General features: G+C 44.9%; 1 long non-coding RNA gene across 3 annotated transcripts; it reads right to left on the bottom strand.

The window, feature by feature from the left end:
* Positions 1–9,066: 9,066 nt before the first annotated feature.
* On the bottom strand, positions 9,067–20,003 carry LOC150013615 (uncharacterized). 3 transcript variants are annotated; one of them, XR_016510818.1, is made up of 4 exons: positions 19,869–20,003; positions 19,546–19,750; positions 18,782–18,861; positions 9,067–9,379 (listed from the first exon to the last, which is right to left on the bottom strand). It is a non-coding gene; the product is annotated as an uncharacterized LOC150013615 (long non-coding RNA). The 3 variants fall into 3 exon arrangements; XR_016510819.1 differs by having other exon boundaries at positions 18,789–18,861; XR_016510817.1 differs by lacking the exon at positions 9,067–9,379 and having other exon boundaries at positions 18,680–18,861.
* Between the last annotated feature and the right edge of the window lie 863 nt (positions 20,004–20,866).

Raw genomic sequence — 20,866 nt, 5'->3', positions numbered from 1 at the left:
CATTTTGCACATTCAGCCCCTGCAATGCAGCACCCACAGATAGAGAGAGGTGCCCTCGCAGTGCTGGTGTCAAGGATAGTCCTGATACCACGTGTTTTCCCCGACTCTCACCGTGGCATCAAAATAAAGAAGACTCCTGATATGTAAATCCCAAGTGATGACTACTTACATTTGCTAGTGCTTACTCCCTTGCCAGAGAATTCACATACACTGTCTTTTCTAATCCCCAGAGCAGTACTTTACAGTAGGTCATTAAGTATCCCCATTTTATAGATGACAATGAGCTCAAAGAGGTCAAGTGCCTAAGCTCAACACACTAGTGAGGGACATGACTGAGTTCTGAATTCACGCGGTGCCTTTGACCCCTCCTAGTCCTGCCTCGCAAAGACACAAGCCCCTATCCCCGGAGTAACCACAAGGGTAACACTATAGCCATTTGAGCTAGTGATTTTTAGAGTGCCTCCATCCTGAGCTTGCCCAACATGGAAGCTTTACTGCTTGACCAAGCCAGTTCTTTCCTTGACAACGGCTTTGGGTAAAAATCCCATGGAGGAAGGTCATGGGGATGTTCAGCATAAAAGGAATGGCCTGCTATCCTGGCAAGGAGCATTCTGTCACTGAGATTATCTAGAGTTATTTAATAAACAGCCAACCAAATTTTAGATGATCTTATTGTTTTATGTTTTTCTTACTCTTTTATGTTTACTGTTTGATTGTATTATTATTTTTAATTCCCTACAGACAAGGTACCTTCTTATTGCCTGTAACCAAGGTGGACAGCTCTCACTACTCTACCCTAGGAAGACTAATCCAGGGACCTCTTCCCCTGTGCCTGCAACCCCCCACTTCAGTTAGGGACTTTGCTTTAAGGTGGTTAATATATGGAGTTTTAGAGAAAGCCTTGGCTGGGAAATGGTTTTCCACTACTAAACAAGCTGGCTACTCAACCACTGGCTAAGATGTTCTTGCTGAAGTCTGTTCAGTCTGGACATTTTTATGGTTCTCAAACTGCTCTCCCCTGGGAGGAATGAGGCAAAGTGCTGATTTAGGTAATGGCACAGGTCTCCTGAGGGCACTTGGGAAGGCTGTGAACATTTCACACTTTATGACAGTCATTCGTAATGTGGGTCTCAATGATGATACATTCCTTTTTTTAAACAAAGAAAAACTTCGTTTTTTTTTTTTTTTTTTTTTTTTACTGTGTGTTCACTATTTGCCAGGCACTGTGCTAGGAACTGGTATTCCAAGGAGGAAAGGGATAAACATGATTCTTGGCCTTATGGGGCTTGGGAATAGTGGAAGGGAGAGAGAGCAACAAAAATTCCCAGACAAATGTATAACTACGAATTGAGGGAAGTGCTGATAGGAAAAAGATAATATTGTTATTAAAAGGACTATCAGAGGGGATCATAATTTAGATTGGCGAGGGGTAAGAAGAGCCTTTCTGCTAAAGTAACATTTAATCAGCGACCTAAAGGAGGATAAGGAATGGATGGTAGAGGAGTGGAATGAACAGCATTCCTGTGGCAGGGACAGCATATGCAGAAGCAGGGAGGAGGGAGCGAGCTGGGGTCCTTTGGGAAAGGAGAGGGCTGGTGGGAACTGAGGGAGGCAACAGTGGAAGGGGTGAGGCTGGAGGAGGCCAGAGAGGCAGCAGAGGCCAATCTAACCACTCTAGAGGCCAGGGCAAGGAATGTGGAAGTCTCTAAAAGGTTTTAAATAAGAAAATGCCATGACCCAATTTTTCTTTTAGAAAGGCCCCTCTGGCTGTGCCATGAAGAACTGAGTCACTAAAACTGGCTACATAATCCTGAAATATCTTTGTCTCAAAAAAAGTGGCCTCCTTGAATCTCAGTGAGAAAGTTGTAAATTGAGGCTTTGGAGTTTGCCTGAGTCAGCTCCAGTCCTTCTGTGCATGTGGGTCTAGGACTTGGATCGCTGGCCTGTCTCTCACAGAGTCCCATGCTACTGGCTGACGGGCCTCCCTCCTTTCCTTCCGCCACTCGGTGAATCATAGCTTTTGTCCAAAGTAGGTGGATCCTCCTGCCAGCTCCCACCCTCCCCGTCATCATCAGAGGAGGAAAATCTGCCAAGATTCACACCCCCCACCCCGAGTCAGGGACACCACCTGTCACTCTGTGTCCTCCTCCCACTCGGACATCTGATAGCCTCCGTGACGCATGAGCTGGGGAAGCACAGATAGATCATCAAAGCCAGAGGGGCCTTAGAAACCTTCCTGATCAGCCACCCAATTTACAAATTCAGGAGGGGAAGGGTGGCTCTAAGGGACACAGTTAGCTGGAGGCAGATTGGGACTGAGTTAAACTGCACTCAATAAGTGCCTCTGTCCCAGGCTCGTGCTGGAATTTGGGCTGAGACACTGTTGGCATCGAACGATGTTCTGGAATGGGAGTCCAGTGACCTGAGTCAGTCCCAGCTCCAGAGCCCACCTGCTGTGTGACTGCAGATAAGCTTTCTTCCTCTCTGAGCGCCATTGCTTTCCTCCGTACCATGGAGGATCAGTGTTGCAGATCTCTGACCTCTGCGGGAGCTCCCACACTGCAGACGGCAGGGCTCTCTGGCAGGGAGCTGGGAAGGGGCAGTGCTGGTGACAGAGGATGTTTGCCGGGTCTCCGTAGCAGCCCTCCTCCCATCAAGCTCAAAGGGGCTAAAGGGGCTGCTGCTGCCATAGGCCATCGATCCCCACATCCACACACATGGGTAGATGCACCCCCACATCAGCATCAGGTCTGGACCCTACACAGTTCTGCTTTTCTTGACAAAACCTCCGCATCCCTGGCAGTTCCCCACTCTCTCCCACGTCAAAACCTGTTCCTGCTATTGTTCTTGTTACGTTGTACTCGATCACAGAGCTGGTTAATCTGAAACCGTACTGTGCATAGCACACGGATGGCTAATGATGATGATGAAGGTGGTGATGATGATGATGATGACGGCGGTGATGATAGTGATGGTGGTGATGATGGTGGTGATGGTGGTGATGGTGGTGATGATGATGATGGTGACGGTGATGATGAGGTTAGCACCGACTGAGCCATTGACTTCACTTGCATTTAATTTTTCCCACCATCCTGTAGTTAAACCACCATCACAACAAAAAATTACCACCACCACCATCAGCAAAAAAACATTTGATACATGAGAAGATAGAAGCAAAAAAAGGTACATACAGCATGTGGCCAAAAATCACCAGATAGTGATGCAAACAGAATTCAATCTCATCTCTAGACCCTGCTCGTAAGTAATTCACTGTGCTGATGCAGAGTTCATGTGTAAATGTCTCCTCCATCCCTGCTTAAAAATGAGGACTTTGCCAAGGCCCAAAGAGCGACATATGGGAGGAGATCCAATGTGCTGAAGGATTACTGAGGGGAGACAGGGATGGACGGGAGATTTCAACCATGCCAGGCAGGCAGCTGCCCAAGCTGCCTGAGCTCTGAGCTTGGCCTTGATGTTTCCTGTGGTGAGAGACAGCCTGGCCCCTAGTCAAGGAGGCTTTGCTTGCTGCCGTCTCCCTCTGTCTCCCTTCTCCTTTTGTCTAAACCACTCAACAATGTTAATTTGAGTTTTTAAGAAGTTCATTACTTTCATGTGCATCTCTAAGAGAATCATTCAGGTGATTCAGCACCCCTGCCTCTGCATGAATACCCACATGTAGATGCATACATGTACATGCACACAAGCATGCACACAGGTGCACACATGTGGAGGCACTAAAAATTAGTTAATGCAAAAAAGAGTAGCAGAAGCACTGTGTATAATGCTGAGTTTATATGTATCTAAGGGATGGACCTATTTGTGGTTAAAGAACAGTGTCTATGGAGACCGTTATGGGATATGCAAGCTTCCCTCCATTAAGGCCTCTCTCTGCCCTAAGGGTGGAGTAAGTTTTAGAAACCAGGTCCCCAGTTTGCTGCAGTGGGTGCATTACCCCTATGTGGGTGATCCTTTGGCTGCAGGTGTTGATCCTGGCCTCCTCTGTCCAAGGCACAGGTAATGCACAGGGCTCCGAGAAGCCTTGCTCAGTGGTCTTCTTCACTGAACAGAGATGGGGCAGCCCACTCTCGTTTCTCCGCCCAGGGCATCCTCTGGGCCAGCGCCCACCACCCAGCTGCCTCTCTCTAGGCGGGAGCAGCTCCGGCTGGGTCTCTTTCACTCCTGTGAAGGTCTCTCCAACCCCCTCCCCAAAGAAAACAGACCACTTCCGCTCTACCTGCAGTCTTCTGGGATGAGGCCGCATGATCCCCTCAAAGGCCCAAATCATAAATGTCAGCTCCCTTCCTGGAGGCCTGGGGAAGAAAAAGAAACTGGTACAACTTCGTTATCTTTTCTAAGTAACTAGGCTTTTTTCATCAGTTTGTAAAAAAGGAAGAAAAGAGTCCGGAAAATCAAACGGAGGATTAAGGTGGGCACTATCTATTTTTGGTCTATTGATAAGGAACATGTAAGAATTAAATAATCATTGGGGTAAGTAGAGGAATGAAATGAAATAAGACAATGCAGACAAACACTAAATGCCATGCTTGGCACATAATTAGTGCTTGGTAAAACTTGTGTGTGGGAGTGTGTGTGAGCATGTGCATGGGTGTGAATGTGTGGGTGTATGTGTATGAGTGTGTGAGAGGGTGTGAGCATGTGTGTAATTGTGTGGGTGCATGTGTGTGGGTGTATGAGTATGTGAAGTGCATGTGTGTGTGTATAAGTGTGTATGTGTGTGAGTATGTGAATGTATGTCTTAGTGGATGAGTGTGTGAGTGTGAGTATGCTTGTGTGAAGTGTGTGAGTTTGTGAGTGTGTGTGTGAGTGTGTGAAGTGTGTGAGCATATGTGTGCCTTTATGCATGTGAGCATGTATGTGTGTGTGTGTCTGTTTGTGTGAGTGTATGTGAGAGTGTGTGTGTTCACGTGCCCCTGCAAGGTCCCTGTGGGCTTGTGCGATGGAACCGCGTGGGTGACGGCACGCTCCTTTTCCCTGAGACGACTGATTTTCGGAAGAAGCACTTCTCACCACTCTGAGGCCTGAGCTGAGATTATAATTAATAGCTCATCCTCACTCAACCCAGATTTCTTTCTCTCATGCTCCAAAACGCCGGCAGCCTGTGCACTTCATTTTTGTTTGGCCTGAGGGGCCATTTCCATCGGCTGAGGTGCCAAGTGCCCCTCTGCTGTGGCAGCTCATTAAATGCACAGCCTGTCCTGGGCAGGTGCTTCCAGAGGCCTAAGTGCTCGGCGCTTCCAGAGCAGCCGCGCTCCCGCCAAGCCCGGGCCGTGTGCGGGCGGGCTGCGGAGGCCCACTGATCTCCGTGGGGCTTATTTTTACAGTGTTCCACAGCTAAGTCTCCAGGGGGATTTAGTTAAGATGTGTCATGTGTTTTCAGAAAGTTTACCAAAAATCCAGAGTAATTGCTTGTATTATACTCGGGAAAAGCGTGGGTTTCAGTTAGTGCGCTCTTAGGTAGACTTGACACTGACGTAGACTTGAGAGTCGGCTCTGGCACGCGCAGGGGGTGAGACCTGAGGGGAGATTTCCCACCTGCCATAGTGAGGACGGGGGTTTTGCCTTTCCTCTTCCAACTACTACGGACTTACCCATCTTGCAGAAGTCTCCCCATTGAACTGTAACCACCCATTGACTCCCGTTTCTCCGTTAGACTCTGAGTTCTTTGATCGTAGGGACCATGTCTTGTTCACTCATGTAATCCCGGTGCCTAGCTAAGTATCTTCATTGTAGGTGTTCCAAAAATTTTTGGTGAGTGAATAAATAAGCCAACAGATGGATGGATGGATGGACAGATGTCTTTTTTCTAAAGTATATAGACCCTCATCTGTCAAATGGCAGAAGTACCTTCTACTTCACAATGATTTTATGAAGATTAAATGAAATGAGAATTGCTAAACTCTTCTCACAGTACCTGGTATATAAAATACACTAAGCAAAAACTGGCCGCTTTCCTATATCCACCCACACTTGCCCTCACACTGACATGTTAACTTCAGCAGATCTTACTCAAAACCAATTACCATTTGTGAGCTTTCAGCATTCTAGTTCTTTACATATGGCCAGGACTATCTTTAAAAACTGCAAATCTGCTCATTTCACTTGTCCACTCAAAGCCGGTCAATGGCGCCCAACAATCAGTGACCAAAAGAAGTTCTCAATCAATAAAGTTCTGCCAAGGTTGATTCTCATCCCCTCCTCATTCCCGGGTCATGCCACCCTGTCCCCAAGCTCCCCTGGCCCGATTTTACACACTGGGCTTGGAGCACGCTGGAGGCTTTCTTCTCAGGACTTGCATGTGGTTAGTCTCTCCTGCCTGAGATGGCTTCCGACCCAGAGACTGGGTCAGAGCTCCTTTTATAAATGCTCTAACTCCATGGACTATGTTTTCTTCATTAACGAGTTTATAATGTATTCATTTTGTGATCACAGGATGAATGCCAGCCTCCGACGTGGATTCTGTCTCTTGTGTTTTAGCCCACCAACTAGCACATTACCTGACACACAAAGGAATTGATGGGTATATATTGATGACTGGAAATCCTGATCTTTCCCCAAACCCTGTTTATGCCCCTCTCCTATCACATACATTCACCAGCAAAGGTGTGTGTATCTTCCTTTCCGTCCCACACTTAGGGCTTATCCATTGGGTTTTGGTCCCTGCTCTGCAGCAGGTGTGTGCCCTGGCCACCTGGAATGGACGCACGCGTTCTGGCGGAAGCTCAGCATTCACAAGGCCTGGCAAACGTTTTGATATGCTTTCTTATTCAGATTCAGCCTCCTGCCAGTGCGCTTGTCACCAGCCCCAGCCTCTCTCTCCCTAAGTTTACCTGCTTCCTCCCTCGGGTCATAGCAATGACACCTCAGGAGTCTTTGGAAGCGGAAGTAGGCAACTGGAGTGGGAATTACAGAGACACAAAGATGACCTTCCTGCGATTCAAAATTTCACCAAGCCTGTAGCCTTTCAGGCACTGCAGGTCCACTGGTGACGCCTTAGGAGGCGCATAAGACTAAGTTCCCGGAATCCAGCTGTGAGCTGCATCTACACATGAAATCCCGTGGGCTCCGTCAAGGCAAGGGTGAGGATGTGCACCCATTGAGAAGAGGACTGAATGAAGGTGACCGAGGAACCGGCACATATGAATCCCGGAAGGAAAAAATGTGCACATCCTTAACAACAACCCCTGGAATGAAAGCTCATTTTTAGACTTTGAATTGAATCAAGTTGCACTAGAGAGAGGAGTCTTGTCTCTGCAGGGAACTTCCTGGTCTTATGATTATCTTTTTCATTTTTTTTTTTTTTTTTCTTGAACTTACAGAGACTGTTTTGGGCCTGAGCACTTGGAGAGAATTATTTACAACCTGTCACTTTGAATGAAAGAATAAAAATGTCCTTAGGTCTGGAAGCATAATGTATGCAGAGCTTAGACAGAAGAGGGTGTTAGAGGTAGGCAGACAGGGCCCCAGTACCTAAGGTCCCCCTTCTTCCTGGGATTGCTTCTTTGTCATTCAGCGGAAAGAGTTGTGTGCAATATCCATAAGGTTGATACGAGGTTTAACTGCGTAGAAAATGCCCAGGGAGGCCCTCCGGAAAGGTCAGTCCCTTCTCCCATGATTCAAATTTGGTGGATTCCTTGAGAAATTTTGAAAGGACAGAGCTGCCAAGTGGGGGGAGAATCATCCTGAACAACTTCATCATGGGTTTTGTTGGCATCCCCGCCACTGGCTGGAGCAAAAGCTTTCATTAGAAAGTCTTTTAGTCCTTGTTGTCTGAATGCAACCTGAAGTGAAATCTAATTCTGAAGTAGAATTATGTATTATTTTCTCTGACTGAGAAAATGATAGAGGAAGTCATTTAAGGTATATCTGTAGATCTAGAGAGCTCTTGCTTCAAATGATTCACCTGTGTATCTAGTTTGTCATTGAGACATCTATTCATTTGAATTGTCTCTCTAAGTTGATGTTTCATCTCCATTTCTGCTGCCATTTCCCCCCCAGTCTAGGCTTCATCCATTAAGTTTATGGCTATTTTTGGGCATCTAACCATATGTTGTAGGTCTTCAATACCTCTGACTGGAGTTCTGCAACAGTCTCCAAGCCAGCCCCCCCCCCCCACCAGTGCCAATTTTCTTCATGAGCCATAAGAATTATCTTCTTCAAATCCTGCATTCATTTGAACACCCTCCAAATCTGACCCCCTCTCACCCATCCAAACATCTCCAAATGTTCCCTGCTCACCAGTCAAACCAAAATTATCTTTCTCATCCCCAGACAAGTCCTGTGGAGTCCCATTTCTGCTCCTTCCCTTATCTTCTTACCTTCCTTGAAATGTATTTTCATATTTGTCACTTGTTGAATGTATATACATACTCACATCTTATCTCCTACTTCTCTGAAGCTTATTAGTACCTTATCTAATATTTCCTCCCATTCTTCAAGGTCAGTTCGAATCCAGCCTCATTCAGGAGGTTTGCCTATTCAGCTCACACTGACCTTTCTTTTCTGAACTCCAAATACATTTATAATTAGTCAAAAATACTATTCTCAAATGATTTATATAAGTGCTTTGCTTTGGTTGTTTTTGTTCTGTGCTTTCAAAAAGAATATGACTGTTGAGTTTAGCCCTGATATGCCAGGTTCTTAGGCAATTCCTGGCTGGATCTCATGAGTCTGGGAGAAGCTTTAGAACCAGCTGGTGAGGAGGGGGCCATCTCCTTTTCCTGTGTCTCTGTTCATCTGCTCACTCCGCCCTAGTCCTGCCCAGAACATTCGTTGCAGCATTTTTGGCTAATGGGCAGGATTACTGTGTAGAAAACTCCATGTTTATGTATGGCCCTCTCCTTTGTGCTTCCTTTGTACTATGGTCAGTTACTTGCTTACCCTTGCAGGTGGCTGAATCAGGGCTACCTCCTGAGCAGATCCAGCCATCTCTCTATTTTTATTCACACAATGGAGAACTGAACTTTGTTTGACACCTGCATCTGAATCTCACCAGACAGTCTCTGATGCAAAAAAAATGACAAAGTTGGTTTAGAAATACCACTTTATTTCAAAGTCATTTGTGTCATTTGTGAAAAGGAAAATGTAATATTTCAAGAGAATTAACGCTTGATGGTGTGACAATAGGTATATTGTGAGACAGAGGAAATCCTCTTCTTGTCCATGTAGCCTGGACATGGATCTCAGGTCCTTGAAGTGCTTGAGGATGGATTTGGAGTGGGATTATATATTCCATGAGCTGAAGGGCCATGAAATGTTGCCTTAGAGGAACTCGGGATGGAATCTGGAGATCATGCTTGACATCAGCTTCCCCAACTCTAATAAGACCAGGCATCAGACTCACAAAGTCCAAAATGAAATGCTGGGTTTGAAAAGAGAAAAAGGACCACAAAACTGAATGGCTAAAAGCCACATGCAGTTATAACTTTGACTTGCACTCACAAATGTTTTAATTCCATTTAAAGAAGAGCTCAGATTTTGTCCCCACCAAAGACCTTTCTCAATCCTTGTTAAGATAAAGTACGCTCCCACAAATGTTGGATTAGAATTTGTTAACACTTTGTTGTTGACTTGTGTGTTTTGTGGCTTAGCAATTTATATATTTGTCTGTCTTTCCAACAGATTGAGAGACTCTTTGAGACAAGGACTCCTTTAATATGTATTTACGTCCCTTACAGCCAGGTTGTCAGGTATGGAAGGTCCTGCCTCTCTCTTATTCTTTGATCCAGGCAGACATTGATTATCAATCACAATATTTCTTACCATACTGCTTGGAAAAGTCCTCAGAATCCTTCATAACAAAGTTCCCTAAACTGCCTCTATTGGTTAATCAAAGTTTCCATTAAAAAAAAAAAAAAAAAAAAAAGCTACTTGCTGTATCTATTTAATACGAGTAGCATAGTGCCTTGCGCATTGTTGATATTCAGTTAATACGTGTTGATTAGAACTAATGCCTAACAGGCATTTCTAAAAAAGGAGGAAATGGGTAAGTGAGGTAAGGGCGGAAAGAACTAGAACAGAGAGGGGGTCACAATCATTAGGACCTGGAGGAAGAAAGTGGTCGAGGACTCAATATTCTGATTGTAGAGCAACCTCAGGGTGTAGGATCGTTGCACTGTGCTATTTATGACAGAATCAGGTCCCAGGCAAAGACCTTCAGAGACAGAAAATTGGATTGTTCTCGCAGGACCACCGCTTTATGTGTCGTGGCAAAAACAGCAGACTCTAGAAGCACTTGCAGTATCCCTGCAAGTGGAATTTTTGTGCTCTGTGTCTAGCACAGATTAAATGAATGCGTTACCTAAGGTGGCTTCAGGGACCATCTTTTCAAAGCCTCACGTGATTGCTTTGCCATGTTGGCTTTTCATCTCTTTCTTTCCTATGGATTTACCAATCCCTTCATTTTTCTTTCCTGGTGATTTGCGTAGCTAATTAAGAATATTCCTACCGGGCAGACACTTGATTCCATCATACATCAGACATCATTGGCCTTATGAAGGAGCTGCCTTTGGGTCAGGTGTTCAATAAAGCAACATTTTGATGCAGGGAACCCCACCACCACCACAGCCCCCAGTCACCACTTCCCTTGGTGGCTTGACGTGGGAATTAGTCTGAGGTAGAGTTACAGAGGCATTGGCAGCTCCTGAGCTGGACTTCTTCAGTACAGGGAGGGTTCCATGCAAGAACTCGAGAACCACTGGCGTAGGGGCTATGTCAGGAGGTTTGTTGGTGAGAGTGAGCAAAAGGAGCAGACCCTGCTGCGAGGGGAAATCAGAGCACCCAGTGCTCATGGCTGGCGTCTTGCGATTGGTTAGGATGATTGTCAGCCTGGTTGAGTTTCAGAGATATTCTTCAATCGATGATTTGATACCTTTCATCAATTTCAGAAAAGCTTTGCTCATTAGCTCTTCCAGAATTGTTTCTGTTCTCTTCTTCTGGTACTGCAGTTACATCATTTTTTAATGTCTTACATGTACCTTTTCACTGTTTTTCCTCCATGTGCTTCAGGTTGTATAATTGTTATTAAGTACTTTTGTATTCACTGTTATTTTATTCAGCTGTGAAAGGTCTGATGTTAAGCCTATCCAATTAATTTTCTTTCAGATAATGTTCTTTTCAGTTTCTGAGTGTTTATTTTTATCTGTTTTAGAGATTCTATTTCTCCATTACATTTTTTCATGTTTATTCTCTTTTAACTCTTCTAAGTTATTTTATGGCATGATTCGTCGTCGTCGGCAGCCGTCCGTCTCGAGAGACGATGGCGTAGCTTCCTGAGAGTCTATCTGCACCGCCGAGAATGGCTGTGCAGTCCGACTCGGGAGTGACAATCCCTGCCGCACTTGTTACAGGTGAAGGCAGATGGCCGTTGTTGCTGCTGCTGACGCTGCTTCCGCCTCGATCTTTTCTGGGCCGCCTCCTCGTTGTGCGCAGCCTCCGCGCGTGACGTACCTTGCCTGACCGCGAGCCTCCAGGCTAGGCGGTCGTCTGCTTGAACTTCCCATGTGTTGAGATTGATGGAGCATTGTGTCATGTCCTTTTTGCAGATGTCTTTGAACCGCAGTTTTGGGCGCCCTGTCCTCCTCTGGCCTTCTGCTAGCTCGCCGTAGAGGAGGTCTTTGGGGATACGGCCTGCATCCATTCTTTTGACATGGCCGAGCCACCTGAGGCGTCTCTCGCTAAGAACTGCATGCAAACTGCTCATGTTGGCTCGCTTCAGCACCTCGGTGTTGGGGACCTTATCCTGCCAGGCGACATGCAGGACGCGTCGCAGGCACCTCATGTGGAAGCTGTTGAGTTTCCTTTCGTGCCTTGCGTAGGTGGTCCACGTCTCGCTGCCATAGAGGAGAGTGCTGAGTACGCAGGCTTGGTAGATGCGCAGTCTGGTTTTCTCAGTGAGGCTGGAATTGTTCCACGCTCGCCGGTTCAGTCTGGCCATAACTGTGGCTGCCCTGGCGATTCTCCGGTTGACCTCCAAGTCGACTGACAGAGAGCTCGAGATGGTGGACCCGAGGTAAGTGAAGTCGTTGACAACCTCCAGGGTGTATCCGTCGATGGTGATGCATGGGGGAGTCCCCGTGCCTTGAGCCATAACATTCGTCTTCGTCAGGCTGATGGCTAGTCCGAACTCCTTGCATGCGTGGGAAAGGCAAGTGACTAGCTGCTGGAGTCCCCCTTCGGAGTGTGATGTCAAAGCTGCGTCGTCGGCGAAGAGCATCTCACGGATGAGCACCTCTTTGACTTTGGTCTTGGCTCGTAGACGGGCCAGGTTGTAGAGCTTGCCATCGGATCTGGTGTGAATGAAGACACCCTCGCTGCAGTCCTTAAAGGCGTATTGGAGGAGCATGGAGAAGAAGATTCCGAACAGCGTGGGCGCGAGGACGCAGCCCTGCTTTACTCCGCTGCTGACTGGGAAGGCCTCAGAGGTTGCGCCGTTGTAGGACACCGTGCTGTGCATGTTGTCGTGAAAGGACATGACCACAGCAAGCAGATGTGGTGGACAGCCAATCTTCCGTAGCAAGCTGAAGAGTCCGCTTCGACTGACCAGATCAAACGCCTTCGTGAGGTCGATAAAGGCGAGGTAGAGTGGTTTATGCTGCTCGTGACACTTCTCCTGCAGCTGGCGTAGGGAGAAGATCATGTCCACTGTTGAACGGCCAGCTCTGAAGCCACACTGGGACTCTGGGTAGACGCGGGAAGCAAGGGTCTGCAGGCGGGCAAGAGCGACCCGGGCGAATACTTTGCCGACGACGCTGAGGAGAGAGATGCCCCGGTAGTTGTTGCAGTCGCTGCGGTCTCCTTTGTTCTTGTACATGGTGAATGGCATGATTATGATATATAAAAGTCATCATCTATTAATTACAGTACCTATGGGTCATCTAGGAGTCACCTGTGTGTCTATATTGTATTTACAGGCCAATTTTCTTCTTGTTTATGGATAGCAGTTGGTCTGTTTCTTTTGCAGACTTTAAAAGTGTATTGTTTGTCAAATATTGTGTTTTAAACAATCATAGAAACTAGAGTAAACATTCTTTTACCCCAGGGAGACAAAAACTCAGTGAGGATACCAGAATAAGGGTGTGATGACTTCAGTTAAATTCAGTCATGAGTTGGGTTAGATCACATCTGAATTGCAGCTTTATTTAGTTTTAGTTCACTTCTGGTTTCAAATATCCAAGATCAAGATGTATCCAGTGTTCATTACTGGTCCCTTTCTTAAGCAGAACTCTTGAGCTGTGAGGACTGTTAGGTGAAAGGAAATTGTTCTCTTTCCAGTCCAACCTTCAGCCTTTTCCAGTGACCAACCACGCACTCAGCTGAAGTCTTGTGGGGAGGAAATAGCGGCTGGGAGAACTCATGCTGTTTGGTGGTGTGGAGTCCTACAAATTTCAATTCATCCTATGATATCAGATGACAGTGAAATCCGTTATTGACTTATCATTACCCTTCACAAGACCCTATGACTATGGCAGGCTTAACCTTCTGCCCTCTCTTGTCTAAACATGGCAGAGGTTGCCAGAGAGAAAAGCAGCCATTATTCTTGGCTCATGTAGGAAGGGTTTAACTCTTCCTGAAATTCAATTCTGTTAGGCTTCTTAGTGTCTTGAATCCTTAATATCTTTAAAAGGTATACGATGTTTTATGATAGTTTTAGTTATGGGAGCAATCATTGGTCTTAAACTCCTATATCTCCTACATCCCATGCAATTGACACCCGATGGTGTGACAATGGGTATCTTATGGGCCAGAGAAAATTCTCTTCTGTCCGTGGAGCCTAAACATGGATCCCAGGCCCTTGACGTGTTGAGGATGGGTTTGGTTATCATTATGTTCATATTCTAAGACCTCTTCATGGAATAACTGGGATGCTTATATTTATTCTTCTCTTGTGAGGGTTGGCTGGGGATTATTTGGTAGGCTCTTAGATAGTCTCAGTGTATTAGTTATTGCCTTACAATGCACATTTATTTTCTTACTCATGAACCTTTGAGGTGGCTATGGTTCAGCTGGTGTTATCTGGGCTTGGCATTAGGCAAATAATTGGATTCAAGTATGGTACAATCCACATGCCCCATCATCCTCTTCGGTTACCTCGGGCCTGCTCTTCTATCAATGGGTTAAGATTATCAATAGGACCATGCTACGTTAGCAAGTGTAAAGCCTCCGCTCTTGTCACACCTGCTTACATTCCATTGGTAAAAAGCCAAGGTCAACATCAGTGGAACAAGGAAATATATTCCATCAACAGAGGCACTGCAAAGACAAAGTGTGTAGATGGAATCATTTTATAGAGGAATAAAGAGTTTGAAGATATAATTCAAACTACCATGTTCGGGTCAGAAAATCAAGGCACAACTGCATTAGCAGGAGCCTGAAGAAAGCTTTCTCATATTCATAAAAGGAATTCTTGACATATTTTGCATTAATCTTTTTATACTGAGGACCTATATGACAACTCTTACCAGAGAGAGAGAGGGGGGAGGGGGGCGAGGAAGAAGAAGGAGGGGTAGGGGATGAGGTGGAGCAAGTGGAGAATAGATTTGAGGCAGAGAAGCAGAGATAAGATGCTGGCTGACCTTGCTGGAAGCATTACTGTCACCTGTTCTTCGCGATTCAGATGCTAATGGACAAGTGAGTCTTCCAAGAAAAAAGAAATGCAGAGTTTCACAAAACAAACAACTCAAACACACACAGTAGCCCAGAAAACTCACAGAATCGCTCTGGTGGTAACACATTTCTATCTGTGCTTTAGAATTTGCCCTGGTACAGTAGTTCTCAAACTTTATTTTAAAAACAAATTTTATTTTTTTTCAGAGAGAAGGAGAGGGAGGGAGAAAGGGAGAGAGAGAAACATTGGCGTGTGAGAGAAGCACCGATTGGTTGCCTTTTGCCTGCTGCCAACCGGGCAGTTGCCCAGCTCAGGGAATAGACCTTTCGGTTTGCTGGAGAACGCTCGACCCGCGGAACCGCATCAGCCAGGGCTAGTTCTCAAACGATAGTCGTCGTCGTCGTCGTCGTCGTCGTCGTCGGCAGCCGTCTGTCTCGAGAGACGATGGTGTAGCTTCTTAAGAGTCTATCTGCACCGCCGAGAATGGCTGTGCAGTCCGACTCGGGAGTGACACGGTATCTGTCTCCTCCCGTGTTGAATCGACATCTTGCGATGACGCTGAAGCTACAGAGCCTGGGCAGGGTGATATGGAGGGTCTGCTGTTGCCCATGCAGCAGACCCCCCTCTCTTCGCAGCTGAAGGGTCCAAGGGAAAGACGGAGTCAATACAGCTTGGCTTCAGGTGCGCCGCAGGAGTTGCCGGTGTTGACTACAACGTCAAACCGCCTTAGGGACTCCGGCTCCGGATTTTCTGTCGGGGTTTACTCCCTTAGCCTTTCCCCTGAAGAGGTATGCCGCAAGGCAGCGGAGGTTTTTTGGAGTCAGAGTTTTCCTTCTCTGATGTGCCCTGACTGGAAGATCGAACCAGCGACACTTAGCTCGCAGGCCGATGCTCAATCCACTGAGCTAAACCAGCCAGGGCCACGTAGCAAGTAGAATGTGTTCAAACGATAGTAAGCAGCATTAATTACCTGGGAGGCTTGTTAATCAGAATCCTGGACCCTATCCCCTGAGTTCATAATTCAGTTGGTCTTGGGTTTATAATTTTCACTTCAAACCAGTAATTTTCATTTCAAACCCAATAATTTTCATTTCAAACAAGATCTTTTTAGAAGATGCTGATGCTACGGTCTGTGAACTGCCAACTGAGGACTATTTCCATCCACAGGTCATAAATGCTCCAAAGCAGAGACATTTCGTGGATTCGCCTGAGAATTGTGGGAAGGCTTCTCCAGCGCTAAGTTGCCTTGATGTTGTGCCAGTGGTCCTGATGGGCTGAGAATACTCATCAGGCAAATATGTGTGAAGCTGCTCTTGGCATGCCAGTCATAGCCCTGTGTTGGGATTGTTGGGTTCGATCTAACGCATTTGTTCCAGTGACCTATTTTGAAACAAGCCACTTTAATATCTCTGGATCTAGAATCCTCAAGAAGACTCAAGTATCAGATAACTGGTTGAGTTAGCTGGCCTTTAAGAAATTCTTTATTCAGAAATTATATAATGTTATGGTATTATTAGTGATAGTTTTGTGACCTTGGGCAATTTAATTAAACTTTACAAGTCTCGGGGGTTTTTTTGTTTTGTTTTTTTAATCAGTAAAATAGATAAAAAGATTGCATCCACCTCAGAGGACTCCTGTGTATGAAGATACAATGAGATGGCACATGCACAGAACTCAAGACAGTGCCTGGCATAGTAAATGTTTAATAGTATTGTGGGTTATTATTGTTATTTTTAATTATTCATCATATAGAATTTCATACCATGCTATGCATCTGAGGGGAGGGGGAGAAACCACTCCAGAAGAAAGATAAGGAAAGGTTTCAAGGAGAAAGAAGCAGTAGAGCTGGGTCATAAATATCAAGTGAGATTGGATTTGTGATGTTTCAGGTGGGGAGGGAGAGGCATAAAGGAGGGAAAATGCAGCCTGTGCCTTGTGATCAGGAAGAAGCAAAATTTGGTGGGAAGTTACATGTGTAAAGCAACATAGTGTGAAATAACATAAGCCTGGAACTAAAGCACAATAAGGGAGACCTTAGTTTATGAGGTTCAGGATTTGGATGTTATTTGGGAGACAATGAGAAATAATGATGTTTAGAGAAAAAAATGATCGTTGGACTTCTTTTAATCCTAGCTCCATCACTTCAGATATTTATGATCTTAGGTGACCACTTGGACATTTTGAGGTTCAATTTCCTTATTGTAAAGTGGAAAATACATACCCACACGCAAATATATACACATCAGAGTGCTATTATTATGAGGATTAAAGAAGAACCTATATGAACACACCTATGGTGGTGCTCTGCCCTGGGTTAATGCTTTTTAAATATAGAAAATTATTTCAAAATAATTAAGAATTATAGAAGATTTACAAAGGTAGCACATAGAGTTCCCATATCCCTGTCATCTGATTTCCCCCCTAATGTCAACATCTTATATATTGATGATACATTTATCAGAACTAAGCAGTTAACATGGGTAACTAATAGGGGTACTCTTACATAAACCATGGACTTGGATTTTAGCAGTTTCTCCACTAATAACATTTTGCTGTTCTGGTACCTGCCCCAAGGTACTGTGTTGCATCAGGTCACCATGTCTTCCTCATCTCCTCCATTCCATGGCAGTGTCTTGGTCTTTTCCTCCCTCTCATGACATGGACACATTTGAAGAACACTGTTTAGGTATTTTGAGGACGTCCCAGAATTTGAGTTCAACTGACTCTTACTTGTGTAGACTAGAGTTAAGAATTTTGGGGAAGAACATCAGAGATGTTCATGTAATATCAGGGGTATCTGCAGGGCTGGGTACGTAATGTTCAGGGCCCAGTGTAAAATGAAAAAGTGGAGGTTTGTGTTCAAAAGCAGAAAAAAAGAAAGTCAAAATTGTTAAAATAGAAAACTTTTCCTTTTTCTCCACAATTTTCTTTTCAACTTCTTGCACTGTTTTTTATGTGTTATTTATTTTATGTCAGTGTAAATAAAGAAAAAATAACATTTTATTTTATTTTTTATTTTTTTCTGGTGAGAATTTAGAAATCTGATCAGAATGGCCCTTTGTTTTTTGTTTTTTGTTTTTTTTTTAATTTTTATTTTTTGGTTTTCCAATTACAGTTGTCCCATTTTCCCCCCATTTCTCTCCCCCACCCAGCCCACCCCTTCTCCCACAATCATATCCCTCCCCGTTGTCCCTGTCCATGAGTCATTTATACACGTTCCTTGACTAAACCCTTCCCTTACTTATCCCCCTTCTCTCCCTCCCCCCTGCCCGCTATTGACTGCTATTCTGCTCTTTGTTCTATTACGTTTTAAATGATAGGCATGAATTTTATTGTTTATCTTTATATTATGCAATGACAATTTTAAGTATAAACATAACGTCATTTAACTTGCATGCAGAATCGTCAAACTTGTACAGTTTATATTTTAAAGATTGGACACACAAATGTCTTGTTCTTACTGAAATAGTAGAGAAGCTGCACAAGACCAACTCAACTATTTTTATTTCACTTCTTTTTTTCCTTATAATTTTTTCTTTCTTTTTATTGAATTTATCGGGGTGACACTGGTTAACAAAATTATATAGATTTAAGGTGCACAATTCTACATACATCATCTGGACACTGTATTGTGTGCTCACCGCCCCAAGCCAAGTCTCTGTCCATCATCATTCATCACCCCTACACCCTCCTCCACCTCCCCAACCCCCTCTCAACAGCTGTCAGCCTGCTCTCCATCTATGAGTCTGTCCCCATTTTCCTTGTTCGTTCAGTTTGTTCATTAGATCCCACATATGAGTGAAATTATGTGGTATTTGTCTTTCTCTGACTGGCTTATTTCACTTAGACTAATGCTGTCTAGGCCCATCCATGCTGTTACCTCTGCTTACTGATGAATACAACAGGACTTAAAGAAAAAGGAATAATGGTGGCCCTATATTTCATTTTCCTTCTGTTATCATTTTTAACATAAATAATAGATTGAAACAGGGAAGTAAGACAAGAAGGGATATGATAGGGTTTCGTGGTGATTTATGTTCCATAGAACCCCATTGCCTTCCTTCTCTGTTCAAAGCAAGTTCTGGTCCAAATGGGAAGTGTGGCTTCTAAAGACTGCCAGTGCCCCTGCCTACTCCATCGTGGGTGTAACACTCTTACCTCGTACCTGTGTTAAGTCTTGCTGGACTTCCACGCATCCTCAGTCCTCCAATCCTGTGCTTGGGCTACCTGGATGCTGTCTGTAGATAGGGTGGCAAGGAACGGTGGGCATGCATATTTTATGTTTCTCTTCTGCTCACACACATGCTCCATTTTGTCATCAGACTTAATTTACAAAACATGAATTCAAAGATAAAATTAAGAATTTCACTATGCCACAAGTAGGGTGTTGAAAGAGGTGTGGGGACTCTTCCAAGGGTGGAGCCCTGTGAGGTTGCCCAGGGTGCACACCAGGAGGCCAGCTCTGGCGATGTGACATCAGTGGTACTGTTGCTCTTAACCTTAGTCATTAGGTTAAGGGGGTGTCTTCCAGTTTGCTCCACTGCCAAGTTAACCTTTTCCCCTTGCCACACACTATTTGTCAGAAGCAATTCACCAAATCCAGACCACACCTGAGAGGAGGGGAATAAAGATTCATCTCCTGGAGGGACCAGTCACAAAATAATTATGGAGATACGTTAAAACCACCACAGTAGTTAATAAGCATTTTGCAGTAAATGTTTACATCTCATAACATAAAGGCCAATTTCGATATCTCATGACCCACATCTTGTCTCCCGATCTGTGATAGCACGAGTCTGGCAGAAAGGTAAAAAGAACTCTGTGCACTCTGAATGCCGGTCTCTCACTAGGGAGAGACCCTCGGTCTTGGGACTGACCCAGAGAGTCAGTACAGTGTCCCTCTACCCAGAAATTGCACTGACCTACTTTCCTTGGAAAATCTTTCCCTTTGTAGGCTAAAGGCAGCATGCCGTAAGACAAAGTTCTATTCATAGCATCCTCTTCTCCAGGTGGGTGACGGGGAGTAAGTGATGACGGGCCCTTGATGAAGACAGCTCCAAGCCCCCTCAACACTCTTGGTGAGCCCGGCGTCTCCCCCGGCCTGCAGTTGCCTTTGTTCGGCAGATGCTGTCGGCACAAGAAGCTAAGTGCAGTCGGATTATTATATTTCCACTACTTCCTGCTAATTTCAGTACTGCATTCATCCAAGGCTCTCAAAACTCATACTCAACAGGAATACACTAACCTGAGACTGGGTCACAGAGGGACAGCCTAGAGATCTGGGTAAATTGGTGACAGCTGCTGCCCTGTCTCTGAAGAGGGTTGGTGTGGATATCATCGTGCCTGGTGACGGGAGGAGGGATGAGACGGTCTTTTAAGGTCTCTTCCAATCTGGGAAGTCTATGAATATCACTACCAGCTGAGAGTGATTCTCCATGCTTTATTCATCATAAAAATGACGCAAATGCAGAGAAGCTGCTCTCTCAAATCTCGGCGGCCACCAAACCAGGCTCTGAACACACATGCTGAGGAAAGTCCTTTAGTTTAACACAAGGGGGGTGGGTGGGTGCATTTCAGATATAGATGGGAAAAAACATTGTGTCCTTGATAATACATGGGAATAGACTAACGGCTTTTAAGTTTCATAACAGTGAGCTGTGACTGCCTGGAAAAGCTATTGTACAATAATTCTAGAGAGTAGTAATAGAGGTAAAATGTTCTGGATGAGGAAGGATTATTCCTCTCTATTCTATGCTGATCAGACCTTACCTGAGCCACACTGTTTCATTCTTGTTATACCTGGGAGGTTAGGAGAAACTGAAGATTTTCAGTGAATGGTACTCCAGGTAGTGAAGGGTGTCAGAATCATGTAAATGGAAGAAAGAAAAAAAAAAACAGCTAAAAGAACCAGACATGTAAAGCCTGAAAAATTGAGGACTCGTGGATTTATGGCTGTTATCATTCAGGAGGGAATGAATTGTGAGAGAAATTTCAAAAGGCTAAGAACAGGTTCTAGTAAGTAGTGACAGATTTCTGTGTTGGTAGCATATAAGGACGATCTTTCTAGCATCTAGAGCTGTACAGAGATGGAATAGAGGATCTTATCACACACTTATTAGAGGTGGCCTGAGACGATATATATCAAGAATGCTGAAAAGGGAACTAGACAGCATGTGATCTCTTTCTACCCGGGGGACTCACTGGTGTACAAATACCTGTTTTGTCCGTATTAACCTCTAAACT

Source organism: Furipterus horrens, unplaced genomic scaffold (assembly GCF_987537825.1).
Source record: "Furipterus horrens unplaced genomic scaffold, mFurHor1.1.pri manual_scaffold_4, whole genome shotgun sequence".
In the NCBI taxonomy this organism is placed as follows: Eukaryota; Metazoa; Chordata; class Mammalia; order Chiroptera; family Furipteridae; genus Furipterus; species Furipterus horrens.
This window is presented reverse-complemented; position numbering and strand designations above follow the sequence as displayed.